Below are 15,502 nucleotides of genomic sequence, written 5' to 3'. Positions count from 1 at the left end.
TTATCTGTCGGGTCTAATTAACCCCTAGGGTACGCAATTCCCCAGCCTCGTCTGTCCCCCTGGACGCAAAAACAGGCCAATTTTTCGACTTCCTCAAAGGTTAAAAAAAGTTTTATGCCCGATTTATAGAGCTTGAATTTACACACCTGAAAACGCAAACCCCACCGTCCTAGACCCAATAGTTACCGAGCTATGCTCCGTCAAAATTTATAATAGTTACCCATCGCTGCCCCGGAGAGAAAGAAAATACGCCGCTCGCACCTGTTTTCTTCGCAACAATACGTACAAAAATCACGAAAATCAATTTTTTTTGGGTGTGTATAGATGTTATAAACCATTGTAATGTGCTTAGAAAAAAATAAAATAGTGACAAACCCCCCAAATTAATGATAAATAAAAATGATCCTTCCCTCCTCTCCTCTCCTCATACCTCCAATCCCCTCCCTCCCTTTCCCTTCCCTTCCCTTCCCTTCCCCTCCCCTCCCCTCCCCCCTTCCTTCCCCGCCGAGCTGTCATATCTAGCAAGGGAAATAGGTCATGAATCCCCCAATAAAAATATGATAAATAGTAAAAATTATCCTTCCCTTCATTCCCCTCCCTCCCCTTCCCTTCCCTCCCCTCCTCTCTCCTCTCCTTCCCTCCCCTCCTCTCTCCTCTCCTTCTCTTCCCTTCCCTCCCCTTTCCTCCCCTCGCCTAACCTCCCCTCCCCTCCGAGCTGTCAAATCTAGTTTTCGTTTCGTTTCGTTTCGTTTTGAAGGCTCCAACATCCTTCCACGCGTCGGCATAAAATAAAATGTCTTTTTCAAGTGGGTTTCGACTACAGACAGCTAAAATAATTGTGGTGTCCATATCTGTATGCAGACACCAATAAATTACAGGTAATGATTCAAAAACACGTGCCATAAAGCGTAAAAAATACGCAAAATATTCGAGGCCGGGGAGGTGCTAGGGGGTTCGGGTGAGGGGTGGTGGTTGGGGGAAACTGGTAAGGCCAGGAGGGGGTGGATGGGGATGGAGGGATGGGAAGAGACCACCACAAGACACAAAGGAAGAGCCAAAGTGGAGTACAGGGCCATGGAGGGAGGGTAGGGGGGATATACCCTTCCCCCAGTTGACTGGGGTGGGGGACGTTGGGGGAAATACACATGGGAGGGGGGGATGCATGAGAAGGGGGTGGGAGGGGTTGTTGTAATGGTAAGAATGGTGGGAGGTAGGGTAGTAACAAGGTAGTGGAGTAGAGGGACGTGGCAAGAGGGAGGTGGGGGGTACACCCCCCACCGCCTGGTTACAGGCCTGGGTCCCCTTTCCGGTGTGTCCAGCACCTAGTTCTGATTGGTTAGAAGCCATCTACATTACAGCTGGGGTGGAGCCAGCTGCCGCCAGTTTTTTGTGGATGTTGTACGATCTGTGTTGCTCGTCCTCTTAAGAAATTGCACAAAAAGCCCGATCGATGAGATTACCTCAGCCAACAGAACACCATCGACTGAAAATGCCCAGTATCCTTCTATATTGCACACTTGCACTCATCAACTTGTGACTGTCAGTTGAGGATCGTTGTTTAATGTATGAGACATCAATATTAGAAACAATCAGTCGGAAGAGGAATTATTTCAAATACATCAAATTTCAACCCTAATTAATGATACAATATATACATGTTTACAGTCAATAAAAACCATAACCACACATTAAGAAAGCCACATCACTGATCAATCCGTTGTCTCTAAATAAAGCAATCAATTTATCAGTCATAACAATATCCCCATCACCCAGCATGGTGGAAAGCGTGAAGGGGACGTCTGCTGTTCTGCAGTAATTTATAAGTGAAGCATGTTCACGAATAAATCGCCAACAGCGGAGAATATGACCGACAAATAACACTGCACCACAGATGTTACAGCACGGTGAAAAAAATCTTTCGATACGAGGTGTTATCCAAAAGTTCCAGTAAGTTCAATATTGTAGGAAAATAAGTTACCTTATCTCCTAGTTCTCACTGTCGCCATCAAAGTAGTCCCTTAGGCATGTATACAATGGTCCCAGCGTTTTTTCCACGAGTCCATGCATCCCTGAAAGGCTTCAGGCGTGATGGTCTTGAGCACCTCCTTCGATTCTGTGTGGAACTCCTCAATCGAGACAAATCGGAACCCTTTCAGTCGTAATTTCTGCTTGGGAAACATGAAAAAGTCGCAGGGGGAAAGGTTAAGCGAATAGGGTGAGTGGAGAATGACTACCATGTTAGTGGAAGCCAGGAATTGCCGGACAACAACTGATGTGTTGGGGGGGGGTTGCGTTGTCTTGATGCAAGACCCAGTCCTTGTTCTTCCACTGTTCTGGACGTTTGAGGTGGATGTTCTCCCTCAGACACTGCAAAACTTCACAGTAAACTTTCTGCTGACAGACTGACCAGGTGGGACGAATTCCTTGTGAACTATCCCTTGGATATCAAAGAAAACAATCACCATTGACTTGACATTGCTGGCCATTGGTGTGCCATTGCCAAACTGCCAGACCACCTTCACACCATGTTACAATAGTGAGCGTAGCTCAAACACGTCTGCTCACTGACATGACAGAGGCCACACTGACGCACAAGGGGTGCTGCTGACTCCTAGTGGCAAAAGGCAAAACTGCAAACGGTTGGCTCCCTCTGTTCAAATTACTGGAACTTTTGGGTAGCACCTCGTATATGGTTTCAGATGAATTACAAGCATGTAATTTAGTCTTAAGCATGCCAACACTCTTTCTTCTAGGTGACTGGGACAGTTGGCAGTATCCCAGTCACCCAGGAATGGCTAACACGTTGCAGTCTAGGTGACTGGGATGGTTGGCAGTATCCCAGGCACCCAGGAATGGCTAACACGTTGCGGTATTAAGTCTGGTCCACTGACCCTACCATAGAAGCTTTACTGACTTCTTTCAGAGGGAAAGATTCGACCTTAGATCACGAGGAACGTCCCAAGTCTCCCCGAGCTCTACAGCCAACTTTGCAAATAAGTCAGCCTGCTCATTGCCGTAGATATGTCAATGACCAGGCACCCAGATCAATGTGAAGGACTTGGTGCACGAATGCAATTTGTTAACAGTGCGGCCTTGGATCTCATGAGAATCCGTGGTGCAAGAAGTCCCTGAAGAGCTGGTTTTGAATTAGAAAAGATGACAGACATCATATCTGGAATTTAGAGCACATAAATCGCAAGAAGTTCGGAGGTAAACGATACCTGAGGGCACATTCAGTCCACCAAACACTGGCATCCACACATTGGCTCAACTTGGAGTCGTCGGTGTACAATTGGTGGAATCCCAAACAACGTACAATGATGTTATGAAACAAGTGGTCGAACTCCGCCTCCGGCACCTTGGCCTTCGATACTGGAAGCCATGAAACTTCAACTTGAAGTTGGTAGGCTCCCAAGGCACTATATTTTTATTCACCAACTTGTCTCAGTCACTGAGGTCCACACCAAGCTCCTGAGTTAGTAAGTGGAAGTGAAAGGCAAATGGCCAACGAGCCCCCTGCATAAGATGGCGACATTGATGCAGAGGGGCACAGGCCACATTGCTGATATCACTTTTTCGGAATGTCCTGACACAGTGGGACGGCAGCAGGTGGTTGTGGTGTACACGGAGGGGAGGTACATTCGCTTCCACTTTCATACGAGCTACACGAGTACACTGCCAGGCTCCAAGGCACATTCACAAACATTCATTCTGTAACACATCCAGCCTCTGCAATGTGGCATCTGATTCAGAACCATGCACCTGTGCACCACAGTGTAGTTAGATTTAGTAAGTGACTTATACACCATTAATAAAGATTTTCAGTCGGCATCCCAAGTAGTACCCGTTAGGTGATTCAGAACATTAAATGGTTTATCACACCGAGCAAGCAAATTATTAATGTAACATTTAAAATTCAATCAGCGATCAAAGTGGAGGGCCAAAAACTTTACAGAATTTTGAAAAAGTACCGCCTGATTATCCAATGTTTAACGTATATCGGGGCCCTGATGATTAATAAACTACAATGGCACGTTTGGGCAGAAAATTTAAATCCCCCACTGCAAGGCCCACTGGTGGATGAAATCAAGAGCTGCTTGGATCCGCCCCAGCCGAAAATTGTGCCTTATATATATATATATATATATATATATATATATATATATATATATATAATTTTTTTTTTTTTTTTGACCCCCAAAGGTATGTCCAAAATCCCGGACATGTCCCAACACTGTGTATTTAGGGTTAAATACTCACTCTGCTCTGACGTTTGTATAATATGGCACTTTTCCCATAATGCACAATTTCGGTTCGGTGGATTCAATCAGACCTTGCCTCTGCCCACCTATGGGCCTTGTAGTGGGTATTTAAGTTTTCTGTCTTTAAGTGTGCCGCTGTAGTGTTTACTATTGGTAACATACCGATTTGTGTTTGATTTTGGATAATTAGGCGATACTTTTTGAAAATTCTGTAGAGTTTTTGGGCCTTCACTTTGACTGCAGATTCAGTTTTAAATTTCACGTTACTAATTTGCTCACTCGTTGCGATAAATCAATAAATGTCCTCAAGTACCTGGCAGGTACTACTTGGGGTGCCACCAGAAAATCTTTAGAGCCATCAGGTGTACCTGTGTAGCTCATATGGAAGTGGAAGCAAATGTACATACCTCCCCTCCGTATTTGCCGTGACCACCTGGCCTTGTTATATGAACTTCGAACATTCAGAAAAAGTAAAATTGGCAATGTGGCCTGTACCCCCATTCGTCAATACCACCATCTTATGCGGGGGGGGGGGGTCTTCAGCCTTTTGCAGTTCACGTCCTCTTACTGACTCAGGAGCTTGGTGTGGACCTTGGTGTCTGTGACAAGTTGGTGCATAACCTGTTAATTGTGCGATTGCCATTTCTTTATTCCACCAACTGGTGTGTAAAAAATGAAGAAAATCGTTTTTTTTTTTTATTATAAACGTGAAGATAAACATCCAGGGCATCATCTGTTGAAAAAAAAAAAAAAATCTCTTTCTCCCTCTTTGCATAGGGCTATGCATAAATTTATGTATGGGAGTAGTGAAAAAAAAATGTTTTTCCTTATTATAAACTTGAAGATAAACATCCATGGCATCATCTGGTAGAAAAAAAAGAAAGATCTCTCTCTCTCTCTCTCCCTCTCTTCGTTTTTGCACAGCGGCATGCACACGTTTGCGTAGGGGTGCAATAGTTAACAGTGATGCACGGTCAGCACAGCCTGACCTGTGGCTTGCAATGCAATGCTACCCAGCCTGAGCTGAGGCCTGCAATGCGACGCTACCCAGCCTGAGCTGTGGCTCGCAATCCATGGGTTAAAAATGTAGCACCTTGGCAGACACTCATATTTACGGTGTATGTATCATTGCTCCCTCATGGGGCGACGTAGGATTGGATGATGGATGGATATATATATATATATATATATATATATATATATATATATATATATATATATATATATATATATATATATATATATATATATTGTGCCAACTCTCAATGCCTTACATCGTGCTACACGGGCTCATAACTGGAATGTCACTCAGCCATACTGCAGAACTTCTGCCTATCAGAATTCTTTCATTCCCCGAACTGTATCTCTCTCGAACTCGCTTCCCCAGAGTTGTTTCACTCCAAATTTCAACCTACAGCTATTCAAGTCTACCTGTTACAGATATTTTATGAACAGAGGACACAAGTAATCTGGTGCATGGATTGTTTTTTTTATTCATTTGATTTTCCTTCCTCTGTTGTTATTATATATATATATATATATATATATATATATATATATATATATATATATATATATATATATATATATATATATATATATATATATATATATATATATATATATATATATATATATATATATATATATATATATATAAAATCTCATCACCCGGTTGTGTGTCCACTGCAGGACCGGCCTATCACGACCGAAGTGGAGACAATGCAGCCAATGTATCTCTACCATGTGGCTTAGGCTGTCTGGTAGAGATTGTATGTAGAGTGAGAATTGCTTGTAAGTGTAACTGTAGTGTTTCAGTGGCTTTGGATGTGTGTGTAGTCTGTGAATCAAGTGTAATTGGCCCGCGCAAGCCGACTGGGTGCAAGCATACTTTATAGTATGCGACACTGGTTCAACGACAGCACCCCTGATGCTCGCCAAGCAGTACGTGGCCGGAAGAACGCTTCCAAAGTTTATTACCCTGGTGGGGTGCGAATTCCCGTTTTTCAGTGTACGAAAATGGACACTTTACCACTCTACCACAGACGTTCCATATATATATATATATATATATATATATATATTCATATATATATTGTTACATAGCCTGTGATTTCATCATTCTTAGTGTAATTCTAACATACAGTGTGCTGCCTGTTTGTTCACGAGCGTGTTCTGCCTCAGTCCCCCCCTTCTACCGTTATAGTAGAGTAAGTCGTCCTTTCTGTTGTTCAGAGCGGGATTGTCAACTCTTTGTCCCCATGGCTTCATTTGTACGTCCTTCTTACAAGTTGTATCAAGCTCTGCTGGCCCCTATATAATGAGCTCAGTCTCTGCATCATTGCGACTTAGATCTGCTCCTCATTTTGTTCACATCTCAGTCCTCCCCTGTACAGTTATTGTTGTGAGTGCTCCGGAAGTCTCCAGCTGTGTAATTTGAGTATAACTGTTATTGCATTTTTTCCTTGTACTGTATAGCATAAGGTGTTGATTTGTAGGCCTAGTGAGTTTTTTTTGTGATTTATGTAGGATTCATTTTGTCAGCCAACTTTAATACTATTTTGTATCTGTAATAATTTATCTTGCATTAACTGAGCATTACCCAGTGTATTTTCATTTTATCAGGGCTGACTTAGGTAAATTTACTCTTGCTAATTTCATGTTAATAGAGGCTATTGCAGTTAACCATATATTTAACCTGTTTTTTGCCATTACATTATCCCTATGAGTCTTGAATGTTTTGTTGTTAGTTTGAGCATTAAACTTTAACTTGTAATTTTATCTAACTCTTTGTTTTGAACCTGGAACTTTACGGGACAGTAGTGATTTTCAGTATTCTCACTTAAAGTGTACATTATCTTTCTCTGTTCCGTAACATAAATTTGGCGACCTCTTATCAGGATATTCAGGATATTATCATAAGGATATTGCTTGATATTTTGTGACTGTTACTTATTCATAATGTCTACTATTACTACGCTTGATGAAGCCAAGGATTTTTGGTCAAATGTGCAAACAGTGTGTGATGTAGAGAACAGAACAAAGAATGAACTTAAGCTTGTTGCTCAACAATTTGGAATTGCTGTTCGCTCTCATCATTCTAAAGATCAAATTGTTGACATGATTAATGAAAGTTTGTTTAATGTAACTCCTCCAAATGAGCGAACGCAGATTGAATTAGCTAAGTTACAGCTAGCCCTGCAGGAGGCTCAGGCTAAGGAGGCGGAGTCTCGTGCTAAGGAGGCTGAATTTCATGCAAATGCTAAGGAGGCTGAATTTCAGGCACGTTCTAAGGAGGCTGAGGCACTAGTCGAAATTGCTAGGATTCAGGCAGACCATGAGTATCGCATGAAACAAGGTGGAACTGGATCATCTAGCTCTGGTGATTTTGATGTGGCTAAAAATGTTAAACTTGTCCCTCCTTTTAATGAATCTGATTTAACAAAGTATTTTCAGTTGTTTGAGAGGGTAGCTACAGGTTTTAAGTGACCAAAAAAGTATTGGCCAGTACTCCTTCAAACTGTTCTCACCGGTAAAGCTCAAGTAACTTATGCATCTTTGCCTCAGGATCAATCTGATAATTATGATGTAGTTAAGAGCTTGATTCTTAAGGCCTATGAGCTTGTTCCTGAAGCCTATAGAGTAAAATTTAGGACAACTTACAAGCAAGATAAGCAATCCCATGTTGAGTATGCAAAAATCAAAGAAGATCTGTTAGAGCAGTGGTTAAATTCTAAGAATGTGGGTTTTGATTTTGACAATTGTAAGCAGATGATTTTGCTGGAGGACTTCAAAAGGTGTGTTAATAAAGATGTAAGCCTATATCTTGATGAGAGAAGAATAGATAATTTGTCTGATGCTGCAGCTTTAGCTGATGAATATGTTCTCACTCACAAGAGATATTCTAAAGAAAAGAGGAAAGCTGAGAGTAAGTACGTTGCCTCTACTCAGAGTACAGGTAACAGGAAAGAGAATAAAGATGATGTTTCTCAGGAAGTAAATACCAGCTTCACCTCTAGATTTCAGAAAAGTAAATGTACTTATTGTATTAAGCTTGGTCATACTACGGAGAAATGTTTCAGGAGACAGCGTGATGTGAACAAAAAGGAGTCTTTAAATATTCAGTCAATTGGTCTAGTGTCCACTCTTGAGAGTTCCCAGAATTCTTTAACTGAGTTAACTGAACCTGCTTTGAGGGGTAACTTAAATTCTCATGATGGAGCTCCTCTTTTGAGCAGTAACGTGGGTGACACTCTCAAGAGTTCATGTGCTAATTTCCTGTCTGATGGTTTTGTCAGTCCTCTGGACAGTAATGGAAGGAAATCAGTTAAAATATATCGTGATACAGGTGCTTGCCAATCCCTTATGCTGACCAGTGTTCTAGGCTCTAATGTTAATTCCTCTGATGAAACTGTAATCTTACAAGGTGTAGGGAATAATTACTTCTATGTCCCTCTGTGCAGACTGAATTTAGAGTCTGGTTTTGTTAAAGGTTCCGCTATGGTTGGGTTGGTTGAGACACTCCCAATGTCAGGTGTAACTTTCTTACTTGGAAATGATATTGGTGGAAGTCAAGTGTGTCCAGTTCCTCAGATGTCTAGTGAGCCAGTGGCTGCGTCCCAGGATTGTGATGTCCCTGATGTGTTCCCTGCTTGTGCTGTCACTAGGGCTAAGTCTAAAGTTACTGGTGATTTAGAGGATAATGATGATGATGATGTTATCCTAGCTGACACTTTTCTTGCTAATTTGTACCACTCACCAGATGAGGCAGTACCCCGTAGGGTTGATAATTTGTCTCGTCAAGAGTTGGTTGAGTTGCAGGTTGCTGACCCTGAGTTGAAAGGTCTAGCTAACTCTGCTTACAGTGAAGAAGAGTCAGCCTGTGCTTCTACTTGTTATTATGTAAAGTCAGGAGTACTTATGAGGAAGTAGAGACACCCAACAGCATCAGCCGACTGTGAATGGGAGGTTGTACATCAAGTTGTCATCCCTCGTGTTTGTAGGCAGGATATCATTAGAGTGGCTCATGATTCCAGTTTGGCAGGACACCTTGGAGTGAGGAAGACTGTGGCACGCATTTTGAAACACTTCTACTGGCCAGGTATCTTCAGGGATGTTTCCTGGTATTGTAAGTCTTGTCACACCTGTCAAGTTGTGGGGAAGTGTAATCAGACCGAAAAGGTTGCACCTCTAGTTCCCATTCCTCCTTTTGAGGCGCCTTTCACCCGTGTGTTGGTGGATATTGTGGGCCCTCTTCCTAAGACTTCTTCAGGATTTTCTTATGTGTTGACCATGATTGATATGGCTACTCGTTATTCTGAAGCCATTCCACTTAGAAATATCTCAGCAAAGAACGTGGTTAAGGAAATGCTAGGGTTCTTCACAAGGGTTTGGTCTGCCCAAGGAGGTACAGTCAGACCGGGGAAGTAATTTCATGTCGAATGTTTTCAAGCAGTCTCTGAAAGAGTTGGGCATCACCCAGATCATGTCTTCAGCTTACCATCCCCAGACCCAAAGAGCGTTGGAGAGATATCATCAAACACTCAAATCGATGCTCAAGAAATACTGTTTGGAACATCAGAAAGACTGGGATAAAGGTCTTCCATTCGTTGTGTTTGCCGCAAGAGAATCTCCAAATGAATCACTGGGCTTCTCACCTTTTGAACTACTGTTTGGCCATGAAGTAAGAGGACCCCTTAAGTTACTCAAGGAATGCTGGCTGTCGGAGGAAGATGACGTCAACCTGCTGGAGTATGTGATGAAGTTCAAAGAACGGCTGTCCACTGCTTTACAGCTGGCGAGAGAGAATTTAGGAGCTGCTCAGGAGAAGATGAAGACTTGGTATGATAAGAAGTCCAGGTTACGCCACTTTCAGCCAGGAGATCAGGTTTTGATTCTGCTACCAGTTCATGGGCAACCTCTTCAAGCCAAGTTTAGTGGTCCTTATTTCGTGGAGAAGAAACTAAGTGATGTCAACTATGTCATCGCCACACCAGATCGTAGAAAGAACAAGCAACTATGTCACATCAACATGCTAAAGTTATATCACAGGCGGGACGAAAATAATCCAGTCTGCACTGTAGCTGTTCCACCCGAGTCTGCAAGTGAAGCTCTCCCGTGCAGTATGAGCCTGAGTGATAGTTTGGGGAAGAATCCTGATATCATGAATGATCTCCAGACTAAGCTTTCTCATCTACCTCCCGAGGAAAGGCAGGAGTTTTTGGCATTACTGCAAGAGTACCCGCAAGTGTTCCGTGCCACTCCAGGAAGAACCACTGTGTTGATGCATGATGTCGATGTTGGAGACGCAAAGCCAATTAAATTGCCTCCTTACCGTGTGAACCCAGTGAAAGTTCCTCTCATCGAGAAGGAGCTTGGCTACCTGTTGGACCACAAGATGACTGAGCCCTGTCAGAGCGAGTGGAGTTCTCCTGTCACTCTAGTCCCTAAGCCAGGTGGGTCACAGTGGCTTTGCATCAACTACAGACGTGTTAATCAGATAACCAAAACAGACACTTACCCTCTCCCTCGCGTGGAAGAGTGCATAGACAAGATCGGAAAGGCTAGGTACATAAGTAAGTTTGATTTGTTAAAGGGATACTGGCAAGTACCTATGACTGAACGTGCTAGGGAGATCTCATGTTTTGTAACACTAGGAAAGACTTTTGCATGTTCCGTAATGCCAGATGGTATGAAGAATGCACCAGCCACTTTTCAGAAGCTCATGAATGTTGTAACAGAGGGTTTGGCAGGGTGTGTTGTTTATATTGATGATGTATTAATCTTCAGTGACAACTGGAAAGATCACCTATGCCATGTCAGTAAATTTCTTGACCGTTTAGTTCAGGCTAATCTTGTAGCTAATTTATCAAAGTGTGAGTTTGGTCAAGCTAAAGTTCAGTACCTTGGGTATGTAATTGGCGATGGATATATTGCACCACCAGGAGCTAAGGTTCAGGTTATAAGTGATCTTCCCAGACCTAAAAGTAGGAAAGAGCTACAAAGATTTTTGGGAATGGTAGGTTATTACAGGAGATTTGTTCTTAACTTTTCTATTCTTGTATCACCACTTACAGACCTACTGAAAAAGGGAGTTAAATTTGTCTGGACCGATAACTGTGAATCCTCTTTCAACAAACTTAAAGCTATCCTATTAAGTCAGCCAGTGCTCGCTACTCCAAATTTTGCTAAGCCTTTTAAGATGTCTGTTGATGCAAGTGATACAGGAGCTGGGGCTGTTTTGCTGCAAGAGGATGATCAGGGTATTGAACACCCTGTATCTTATTACAGTAAGAAGTTCACTCCACCTCAAAAGAACTACTCAACTATTGAGAAAGAGCTTTTGGCCTTGATTTTGGGTTTACAGCATTTTTCATTTTATTTGTGTTCTGGTTTTGACCCCATAGTCATTTATACCGATCATAACCCACTGAAATTCCTTAGTAAGTTTAAAGATAAAAATCAGAGATTGACAAGATGGAGTCTACTTCTTCAGGAGTATTCATTAGACATACAACATGTCAAGGGGAAAGAAAATGTCATTGCAGATTGCTTATCTAGACTTTAGACAGATTGTTTTAGAGTAATAAGAAATTTCCTTTGTAAATTTCTTTTTCTTTGTGGGGAGGTGTTACATAGCCTGTGATTTCATCATCCTTTGTGTAATTCTAACGTACAGTGTGCTGCCTGTTTGATCACGAGCGTGTTCTGCCTCAGTCCCCCCCTTCTACCGTTATAGTAGAGTAAGTCGTCCTTTCTGTTGTTCAGGGCGGGATTGTCAACTCTTTGTCCCCATGGCTTCATTTGCACGTCCTTCTTACAAGTTGTATCAAGCTCTGCTGGTCCCTATATAATGAGCTCAGTCTCTGCATCATTGCCACTTAGGTCTGCTCCTCATTTTGTTCACATCTCAGTCCTCCCCTGTACAGTTATTGTTGTGAGTGCTCCGGAAGTCTCCAGCTGTGTAATTTGAGTATAACTGTTATTGCATTTTTTCCTTGTACTGTATAGCATAAGGTGTTGATTTGTAGGCCTAGTGAGGTTTTTTGGTGATTTATGTAGGATTCATTTTGTCAGCCAGTTTTAATACTATTTTGTATCTGTAATAATTTATCTTGCATTAACTGAGCACTACCCAGTGTATTTTCATTTTATCAGGGCTGACTTAGGTAAATTAACTCTTGCTAATTTCATGTTAATAGAGGCTATTGCAGTTAACCATATATTTAACCTGTTTTTTACCATTACATTATTCTTATGAGTCCTTAATGTTTTGTTGTTAGTTTGAGCATTAAACTTTAACTTGTAATTTTATCTAACTCTTTGTTTTGAACCTAGAACTTTACGGGACAGTAGTGACTCTTAGTATTCTCACTTAAAGTGTACATTATCTTTCTCTGTTCCGTAACAATATATATATATATATATATATATATATATATATATATATATATATATATATATATATATATTTATGAGTGAGTGTGTGTCTGTGTGCTGATATCCACAAGGAAAAAGGAAACACGATATATCCCGAGCGCTTTTTTGAATTCACATCTCCCCTCCAGATCTGAATACATGATAGCCCTCGGGATATATCGTGTTTCCTTTTCCTTGTGGATATCAGCCTATCAATGAGTCACATGTTATTAAGTGATTTAATTGCATATGTGTCTGTGTATCTATCTATCTATCTATCTATCTATCTATTCCCAGACGCCTCAATCCCGTTTGGGGTGGCCGCAAACAAACCGCCTCCAAGTCGCCCTGTCCCCCGCCATGTCACTGCCCTGCTCCCAACTCACACACCCCTCTCTCATATACCTCTCCACCCCATCCCTCCATCTCATCCTCGGCCTCCCCCTCCCTCTTCCCCCCTCCACCTCACTCACATACACTCTCTTCATCAGTCTTTCACCCACCATGCTCTCCACATGGCTAAACCACCTCAGTGTGTTCCTCATAACGCTTCCCATCACATCCACATCCACACCACAACGCTCCTTGATAACCTCATTCGTCAGCCTGTCTCTCCATGTGACTCCACAGGCTCCTCTTAAATAACTCATTTCCACTGCTTTCACTTTTGATTTGTGTCCTTCCAACAACGTCCAAGTTTCACTTCCATACGTTAGAGTTGGTAACGCAATACGGTCATGTAGTAACTTTTTCACTCCCATGCTCACTTCCCTGTTTCTTATCACTGCTTTCAAAGAACCAGCAACCTTTCTTCCCTGCTGTATCCTTTCAAGCACTTCACCCTCCAAACCTCCATCCTTACTCATCATACTACCCAAGTACTTAAATGTACTCACATTTTCCAATTCCTCACCATCCAACCTCGCTGTACATTCATTGACTTCACCTCTCTCAAAGACCATCACTTTACTCTTTCCTACATTCACCTTTAAATTCCGTTTCTTACACACTCTCCCAAACTCATCCACCAAGCCTTAAAGCTCCCCTTCGTCTTCACTCAACAACACAGTATCATCTGCAAACAACAGTACAGGGAGTTTCCAAACACTATCCTCTCTCACCAGGGCCACTCCAACATCCACTACCCTACCTTGTACCTCTTTTATTACGCCATCCATGTACAGATTGAACAACCATGGAGACATGACACATCCCTGTTTCAACCCAACGTTCAAAGAGAAAAATTCACTTAGTTCACCATCCACACGCACTGCAGCCTTCGCACCATCGTACATACTCTTCACAGCATTCAACAACTTCCCATCTGCTCCATATATTCTTAACACTTCCCACAATCCTTGTCTATCCATCCTGTCATATGCTTTCTCCATATCCATGAAAGCCGCATACAACTTCTTTCCCTTCTCTAGAAACTTTTCCACTAAAGATCTAAGAATGAATATCTGATCTACACAACCTCTTCCCTTCCTAAAGCCTCCCTGTTCTTCTCCAACTAATTTCTCTGTTCTTTCTCTAACTCGGTCAATAAGTATCCTACCATACTTTTTCGTATTATACTAAGAAGACAAATGCCCCTATGATTACCACACACTTCTTTTTCCCCTTTTCCTTTGTACAAGGGAATAATTATACCTGACTTCCAATCCTCCGGGACTCTACCTTCCTCCCGGGCCAATCTGCACATCTTCCACATCCATTCTACTCCTATCTCTCCCCCATGCTTCAGCATTTCGCCACACACTCCATCAATTCCTTGGGCTTTCCCCGATTGAACTTTCTTCCTTGCTTCCACAACTTCTATCCTACTGATTTCTTCCTGTCTTCTCACCTCCCTCCTTCTCCCAGCCATTCCCCAGCCACTTATACTCGCATTACTTCCGTCCTCTATGTTCAACAATTCCTTAAAGTGTTCTCTCCATCTGCTCACTTTTTCCCTTCTCCGCTAGTAATCTACCATTTTTATCTTTCACTCCCCTGCTAACTTCATCTGCTCCAATTCATATTTACCCAATCCTTCCTCCACTTCTCTCTTATACTCTGCCTTTTTCTCATCCTCTTGTAACCTTTCCACTCTCCTTGCAACTACGCCTTCCTCTCGTCTTTCCCTTCTTCTATTCCTCCATCTTACTTGGGTCCTAATTCTGGCCACCACCAAGTAGTGGTCAGAAAGTCCACTCCCCCAACCTCTGTAAGCTCTTGCATCCATTACACATCTTCGCATCCTTTCATCCACACACACAGAATCAATCATTGCTTTCCTTTCATTCAGTTCACCACCCACCCTTCTCATCACTCGCCATGTATACCTGTGGATCATCTTATGCCTGAAGAGGGTATTGGCTATCACCAACCCACTCCCAGCACAAATGTACACTAACACTCCCATTCTCATCTATCTCAGCAGGCACACCCCACTCACCAACTATTCCATCCACCTTCACATTCCCAACTTTACCATTCATATCACCGATCAAAATCACTCTCTCGTTCCTTCCAAACTTTTCCATGCACACTTCTACATTTGTCCAGAACTCTTCTCTCACTCTTCTAGCACGATCTTGTGTTGGCGCATACACACACACACAATCGCCCACATTTGTATTCCAACTTTCAACTTTACCCACACAATCCTTGACCCAACTGATCCATACTGTCTTATGCTCTTCTTCCATCTTTTACTCACAACTATACATACTCCTTCCTTTGCCGTCTCATTCTCACCTACTCCTGCACATATACCCCATCCATACTCCCATTCTCTCACACTTTCTCCTCGCCATTTTGTTTCAGTTATTCCACAT

The sequence above is a fragment of the Coenobita brevimanus genome, chromosome 112, assembly GCF_032717465.1.
Source record: "Coenobita brevimanus isolate Jiangsu-jjx chromosome 112, ASM3271746v2, whole genome shotgun sequence".
Taxonomy (NCBI): Eukaryota; Metazoa; Arthropoda; class Malacostraca; order Decapoda; family Coenobitidae; genus Coenobita; species Coenobita brevimanus.
Note: the sequence above shows the minus strand (reverse complement) of the source record.